The sequence below is a fragment of the Theropithecus gelada genome, chromosome X, assembly GCF_003255815.1.
Source record: "Theropithecus gelada isolate Dixy chromosome X, Tgel_1.0, whole genome shotgun sequence".
In the NCBI taxonomy this organism is placed as follows: domain Eukaryota; kingdom Metazoa; phylum Chordata; class Mammalia; order Primates; family Cercopithecidae; genus Theropithecus; species Theropithecus gelada.
In genome coordinates this window covers 99513647-99522255 of record NC_037689.1, presented here as the reverse complement: position 1 = coordinate 99522255, position 8609 = coordinate 99513647, and positions in this window count along the sequence as shown.

The window sequence follows — 8609 nt, the reverse complement described above, 5'->3', positions numbered from 1 at the left end:
AAAAATACAAAAGATTAGCCAGGCGTGGGGCGGGCGCCTGTAGTCCCAGCTACTCGGGAAGCTGAGGCAGGAGAATGGCGTGAACCCGGGAGGCGGAGCTTGCAGTGAGTCGAGATGGCGCCACTGCACTCCAGCCTGGGCGACAGAGCAAGACTCTGTCTCACAAAAAAAAAAAAAAAAGGAAAAGAAAAGAAAAATACTCTCCTAAGTACAGCCATGGTGCCTCACACCTGTAATCCCAGCACTTTGGGAGGCCAAGGCGGGTGGGTCGCTTGACACTAGTTCGAGACTAGCCTGGGCAACATGGTGAAACCTCGTCTCCACAAAAAATACGAAAATTAGTCAGGCATGGTGGCGCATGCCTATAGTCCCAGCTACTTGAGAGGCTGAGGCTGGAGGATCACTTGGACCCAGGAAGGCCGAGGCTGCAGTGAGCCATGATCACACCACTGCACTCCAGCCTGGGTGACAGAATGAGACCCTGTCTCCAAAAAAAGAAAAAAGAAAAAGAAAAAAAGAAAGAAAGAAAGGAGAAGAGAAAAGAAAAGAAAAATACTCCCCTATACTGCTATAGTACTATTGTAAGTTCTAAAAATCTATTTGGAACTTAATAAATGGCATAAGATAGGACTCTGATTTTTTTTCATACGGATACCCAGATTCCCAGGAGCATCTATTGAAGAGATCCTTTCCCCTATTTGAACTTGAAATGCAACCTTTACCATACACTTAACTAAATGCCATATACTTTATCCATATATACTTGTATCTATATGAGAATATATAGGTTAAATACAAGGATCATATTGCACATACTATTCTGCATTATGTTCTTCCTCAAATTAATTATAAATTTAGCACTATCCGATCAAACCAATTCATTTTAACTAACACTCAAAACAACAGTTTGAACTGGAACGTAATTTCTTACATTTTCTAAATCTGTTGGACCCAAAACAATGACTAAGTGGAGCAACACTTTCATTAGAGGAAAAGAATTAGGCAGTTACCTGCCTTTGCAGCAGAAACCATGTTTTGGGTAACCAAAAAGCCCAGTTAATGAGGGAAAGTGCTTCCTTCTAGATTAGGAGAATGTTAAGTAATACCACATAAAAATGATAGAATTCAAAAATTATCATTTTATGACACCGTCCCCCCCAACACCATAAAATAATTGATTCAGAAAAGGGTCATGGATGGATGCTTGTATCATCAGGTGCTAGCTATGAGGGAAAAACATAACTTTACAAAAGAGGAATTATATCATCATCACCAGCTTAAGCCAGTTTGATACGTTTGGTTGGGATTTTTTTCCTAGCTTCTTGAGATAGATGCTTTGATGGTCTCTTTCCAGTCTTTTAAAAATTCATAGGTTTTGGCCGGGTGTGGTGACTCATGCCTGTAATTCCAGCATTTTGGGAGGCCAAGGCGGGCAGTTCACTTGAAGCCAGGAGTTTGAGACCATCCTGGCCAACATGGTGAAACCCCATCTCTACTTAAAATACAAAAATTAACCGAGCATGGTGGCGCACGCCTGTAATCCCAGCTACTCAGGTGGCTGAGGCATGAGAATCGCTTGAACCCGAGAGGTGAAGGTTGCAGTGAGCCAAGATCACACCATAGCACTCTAGCCTGGACAACAGAGCGAGACCCTGTCTCAAAAGAAAAATCATAGGCTTTTAAAAATCAAGGGCATTTTTTAATTATGTTCTTAATATTTGTGTATTTATCTATATATAATTTTACCTAAATTTTTAAAAATACAAAAATAAAAAGGATTCAACATGGAATAAGACAAGGCCACTACTATCTCATTTGTTGCCTTTGCATAAATTAGACAAAAGAGATTCCTCTAGGAAGATGCCACCCAGTTGGCACATGGCTTTGTGCAAATTAACAAAAGGGATTAATTACAAATTAGCAAAAGGGATCACTTTAATCAGGTTTATTGATGTATAATTTATAAACAGTAAATTTTGCTCTTCTAGGGTGTAAAGTTTTATGAGTTTTGGCAAGTGTATGTAGTCATGTAACTACCACCATGATCAAGATATGGAATGTTTTCATCACCCTACCAAGTGCCCTTGTACCATATAGTCAACCCTCTCTCTTCAGCCTCAACCCCCAAAAACCACTGATCTGATTTCTGTCCTACAATTTTTGCTTTTCTCAGAATGTCATATAAACGAAACAAGACTTTTTATGTCTGAGATTCATTTACCATAGTGCTTTCGAGCTTCATTCATGTTGTTGCTTGTATTAATTGCTTGGTCTTTCTTATTGCTAAGTTGTATGCCATTGTATAGTACAATTTATTTATTCACTCACCAGATGATGGACACTTGAGTTGTTTCTAGGTTAGGCCAATTACCAAGAAAGCTGCTATAAATATTTGCATGCAAGTCTTTGTGTGGACCTATGTTTTTATTTCTCTTGTTTAAATACTAAGCAGTGGGATTGTTGGGTCACATGGGAAGTGTATGTTTAACTCCATACAAAACTATTTTTCAAAGTGGCTGTACCATTTTACATTCCCACTAGAATCATATGAGAGTTCCAGTTGCTGCAATTCTCACACGCACTTGGTTTTGTCATTTTTAAAGCCACTCTAACAGATGCAGCTATTCTAATCTTTGACCTGTATTTCTAAAATCCAGTTGTTTGTTTTCTTAATATCGAATTGTGAGAGCTCTTTACATATTCTGAATAAAGTCCTTTATTAGCTTTGTTAAGTTGCAGATATTTCATCCCTGTCTATAGTTCAGCTTTTCATTTTCTTAACAGCACCTTAGAAAGGGCAGTAGTTTTTATTTGGGTACATCCAGTTTATTTATTCACCATTTATGGTTTGTCCTATTTGTGTCCTACCAAAAATTGTTTGCCAAACACAAGATCACAAATATTTTCTATTATATTTTCTTCTAGACATTTTATAATTTTAATAATCTTAATGATTATTAATAATTTTAAAGTTGTAGCTTAATTTTGCAATAGCTAAAGGATATAGTCTGTGTTACTTCAACCTTTGCAGTTTGTTGAGACTTACTTTATGCCTTTCATGTAGTGAAATTTTGTAGATGTTCCTTGTACCTAAAAATAAACTGTATTCTGCAGTTTTAGAATGCAGGGTTCTACATTTGTCAGTTATGTTAAGATTACTTGTGCAATTCAAATATTTGATATTCTTACTTATTTTTGTCTTATTTTATCAATACTGAGAAAAGTTGGTACAATGAAACACCATGTGGCTATAATAATGAACACACTACTGCCGCATGTAACCAAATGGATGAATCTCACAAACATAATGTTGAGTTATATTATTAAAAGCTGTATTATTAGATGCATGCAAATTTAGAATTATTTGATCTTCCTGCTGAATTGACTCTTTTATCATTACGAAATGTCCCTTTTTGTCTTTACTACCACTTCTTGCTTTAAAGTCTACTTTATCTGATATTAATACAACTACATCAGCTTTTTTGTTAATATTTGCATGGCATATCTTTTTCATCTTTTTACTTTTAGCCTTCTGTGGCTTCATATTAAAAGTGGATCTCTTATAAGCAACATATAGTTATTTTTTAGTCCATTCTGACAAGTTTTGTGTTTTAACTGGAATGTTTGGCGCTTACCTACAATATATATTATAGATGGTATATTTGGTATGTTGGGGCTTAAATCTACCATCTTACTATTTGCTTTGCATTTGTTCTTCCTGTTGTATATTGCTTTTTCTCTTTTCTCTTGCCCTCTTTTGAATTGCATAATGATTTTTTATAATTCAATTTTCCCCATTATCTTGTTAATTATAGATTTTATTACTATTCATGTAGTGGTTACCTTAGAGAATAAAAAATACATCCTAGACATTACTCAAGCCTAGTATAAATTTTACCACATTGTCTGACTATAGCACACTCCTAAATAAGTATTAGATCCCTTGCTTGCATTCCACACTCCATCTGTGATTCCAAAGCCTGTGAGTTTTTCTATATATATTACTGCCTTGGAGACCAAGTGATGTTGGTTATACACCTTGGCCCTTTAGTACAAAGAAAGGGATTTTATCTCCATCAAGAGAGATTTATAAACTGGTACCCATATGTATGCGTCATTTCATAATACACGTGCACCATTCCAAACACAGCCATATCCTGAGCTCTAGAAATCTAGAAATCCATCATCTAAAAGGGGAAGCAATGCAGGAAAATTGGAGTTGTGCGTATTGGAGTCAGAGTAAGATGGAAACTGGAAACGTTTTCACCCTCTCTTGACCTATCTTCATTTATTTTATAGGTATAACTTGACATTCTTGAACCTACCACTTGATGTTAGCAAATCCTAGAAAGGGATGGGCTGTTCTAGTTGTGGTATTGTGGGCGTTCATTCCCATTCTCTCTCTGTTTTAGTATATTTTCTAAATGTTCTACTATGAACACATTTTATTTATTTATCTATTTATTTAATTTATTTATTTATTTAAGACAGAGTTTTGCTCTTGTTGTCCAGGCTGGAATGCAATGGCGCTATCTCGGCTCACTGCAACTTCCACCTCCCGGGTTCAAGTGATTCTCCTGCCCCAGCCTCCCAAGTAGCTGGGATTACAGGCACCTGCCACCACGCCTGGCTAATTTTTTGTGTGTTTTTCATAGAGACGGGGCTTCACCATGTTGGCAAAGCTGGTCTCGAACTCCTGACCTCAGGTGGCCCACCCACCTCTGCCTCCCAAATTGTTGGGATTACAGGCGTGAGCCACCGCACCCAGCCTGAACACATATTATTTAAATCTTAGAAAAAATAGGCTGGGCGCAGTGGCTCACGCCTGTAATCCCAGCACATTGGGAGGCCGAGGCAGGTGGATCGCTTGAGCTCAGGAGCTGGAGACCAGCCTGGGCAACATGGTGAAACCTTATCTCTGCCAAAAATACAAAAAAGAAAAATTAACCAGGCATGGTGGCGCACACCTGTGGTCCCAGCTACTCGGGAGGCTGAGGTGGGAGGATCCATCACTTGAGCCTGAGAGGTGGAGGTTGCAGTGAAGCAAGATCACATCACTGCACTCCAGCCTAGGTGACAGAGTGAGACCTCCTCTAAATAAATAAATAAATAAATAAATCCTAGAAAAAAAATAAAATTAATACCACACATAGTAGACACTTAATTGTAGTGAGCACTTTATCCATTCCTCTTTGTTATAGAGCAAAATAATACTGTTCATTATCACTACCAAGCTACCACTGGGTCTCTTACTTCTATAATCCCAGTGTCTTTCCCAAAGACAAGACTGGTTCTCACTCTCCCTGAGATTCAGTTGCCACTTCTTTAAAATGAGGATAAAAATCCCTCCTCAAATAATTGATCTAAATATTTAACGTTACCATGTGTGGGCAGAGGCCAAAGTCTATGCAAATTGATCCCTAACCTAATGGAGAGAGGCACACAAAAAATACAAGAGTCCCTTGAAAGAGCAGCCATGGTACAGTTTGCCAAGAGCACTTGCAAGAGAGTGCCAGAAATGTAGTCTGAATCCATGGGATGAGGAGCCTTGCATGCCAGCTGGGAAAGAGTGCATAGTTCTCTTAGGTGGGTAGCGGATTGCCTCTGAGGGTGTTTGTGTGACGGTATCAGAGCTAACTTCAGGGAAACCGTTCTGAGCAGCTGTGTGTAAAGTGGCCTGGTTCTGGAAGTCATTATAGGCGTATGGTATTTGAGGACTTGAACCACCTGCTCTCTCCAGGGAGCACTCTACAGTGTGGACATTAGCCAACCTTGATGGAGAAAGACAGAATGGAGACAGATGCCACCTGGTGATTAGAATCAGAGTTGCAATTATGAAAGTCAGAACAGAGGACTTTGCAAGGGAAAGAGGAAAGGAGGGAGAGGCTTGGACTTATTGGCATCAGCCAGATCTTTCTGGAATGTACCACTCACTGTCAGCAATCCTCTGAATATAGGACTTTCTGTGGTCTCTAAGCCCTAAAACTAGACATCCACTTCCTGCCTGAGCTGAAGCGAAAGCTGCATGTGTAAGTGTGTGATTATTTGGGGTGAAGAAGTTTGAGACATAGCAACACACACGTAAGTAGATACATCACCAAATCAATTACTCTGCTCTTTTCCCAAGAAACCAGCATATTGTACACATATTTCCAAGACATAATATATGTGTATCTAATTTTTTTCAGTTGGGGATACATATTTTTGCTCTTTACAAATTTTTATCCTTTTTTTTTTTTTTTGAGACAGAGTCTCACTCTGTTGCCAGGCTGGAATGCAGTGGTGCGATCTCGGCTCACTGCAACCTCTGACACCCTGGTTCAAGCGATTCTCCTGCCTCAGCCTCCGGAGTAGCTGGGATTACAGGCATGCATCACCATGCCCAGCTAATTTTTGTATTTTTAGCTGAGACAAGATTTCACCATGTTGGCCAGGATGGTCTCGATCTCCTGACCTCGTGATCTGCTGCTTCAGCTTCCCAAAGTACTGGAATTACAGGCGTGAACCACTGTGCCGGCCTACAAATTTTTATCTTAATAAATGTTCCTGATTACAAAATTTCAAACAAGCCAAAAAGGTATATGTGTAAATTAAATTTATCCTGTCTGTTTCATCTGCCTGACTCTCACTTCCTGACCCAAATATTTTCACTGAAAATAGGTGCATGTTCTCCAGATGTTTATGTACATGTAATTTACTACTGTATAGCTACATATAAAGAAAAATATTTACATAAAATATACAAAATACACATATTCCTCAAAACTGTAGTCATATTATACATGTTCTTCTGCAATTTTCCTATTTCACTTAATATGATACCTCTGATTTTCATTGACATTTCATTAGCTAATGTTTACTGACATAAATATTGCTCTTTCAGTGAATTTTCTTTTGACCTCATTGACCCACTGTTTGTCAGTAAGTCTGCATAACATATCACAAATATAAGCCCCATTCGTTTGCAAATATTCTCTCTACTTTTGTTTCTTTTTCTTTTTCTTTTTTTTTTTTTTTTTTTTTTTGAGACGGGGTTTTGCTCCTGTTGCCCAGGCTGGAGAGCAATGGCACGATCTCGGCTCACCGCAACCTCCGCTTCCCGAGTTCAAGCGATTCTCCTGCCTCAGCCTCCTGAGTAGCTGGAATTACAGGCATGCACCACCATGCCCGGATAATTTTTTGAATTTTTAGTAGAGATGGGGTTTCTCCATGTTGGTCAGACTGATCTCGAACTCCCGACCTCAGGTGATCTGCCTGCCTTGGCCTCCCAAAGTGCTGGGATTACAGGCGTGAGCCACCATGTCCGGCCTATTCTCTCTACTTTTCACATAACTTTTACCTTTTTTTCTGCTATACACAGTGTTTTAAATTTTTCAATAATGTTAATTAAAATTATACAGCTTTGTAAATTTAAAATTATTACAAAATAAAGTTTAGCTTTAAAGATAAATAATAAATCACACCCATTAGGATGGCTATTTTAAAAAAAGAGAGAAAATAATAAGTGTTGGTGAGGATGTGGAGAAATTGGAATACTTGTGTATTGCTTGTAGGAATGTAAAATGGTGCAGTCACTGTGGAAAATAGTATGGCAGTTCCTCAAAATATTAGGCATAGAATTACTATATGATCTAGAAATTCCACTTCTGGGTATGTAGCCAAAAGAAGTGAAACAGAGACTTGAACATATATTTGCACACCCATGCTCACAGCATTACTCAGAATAGCCAAAAGGTAGAAACCACCAAATGTCCATGAATGGATGAATGGATAAACAAAAGATAGTATATCCATACAATGGAATATTATTCAGCCTTCAAAAGGAAGGAAAGTCTGTTACATGCTGACTTAGAAGACATTATGCTAAGTGAAAGAAGCCAGACACAAATGGACAAAACCTGTATGATTCCACTTATATGAGCTACCTGGAGTAGTCAAATTTATAGAGAGAGAGAAAAGGATGGTTGTTGCCAGGGTCTGAGGAAAAAGAGAATAGGAAGTTATAATTTAATGGGTATAGAGTTTTATTCAAAATGAAGAGTTCTGGAGATGGACAGTGGTGATGGTTGTACAACAATGTGAGAGTACTTAATGCCACTGAGCTGTACACTTTAAAATGATTAAAATGGTAAATGTTATGTTATATTGTATAAATAAATAAATAAAACAGTTCATTATAACAGAAATTGAGCAATACCCTGGAGAGCATCAAGTGCCAGCACCCAGGGAAATTAGAGCATTCAGAGCCCTGGAGGCTTCAGGACACAAACAGAAAAGCTTTAGAGTAATTTCAGTTTTCACTATTTAAGCCTCTCCTAACTACCAGCCCACCCTCAAGGATAGGGATTATGCAAGTGCATGAACACTAGGAGGCGTGGCTCATTGAGATCATCATCTTAAAGGCTACTTACCTCATTTGTCCATGTCTTTATATTGGCTACTGGGAAGGCTTCCTGTATCATAAGAATTAGTCACATATATTAATAGTTTGCAAATATTTGCTGTCATCATTTTAGACAAGCTTTACTGATTTTTTGTCATATACTGTGTTTTAAATTTTTTAGTAATAATATAATTTAAAAGTAATACAGTTCACTATTTTAAAAAAT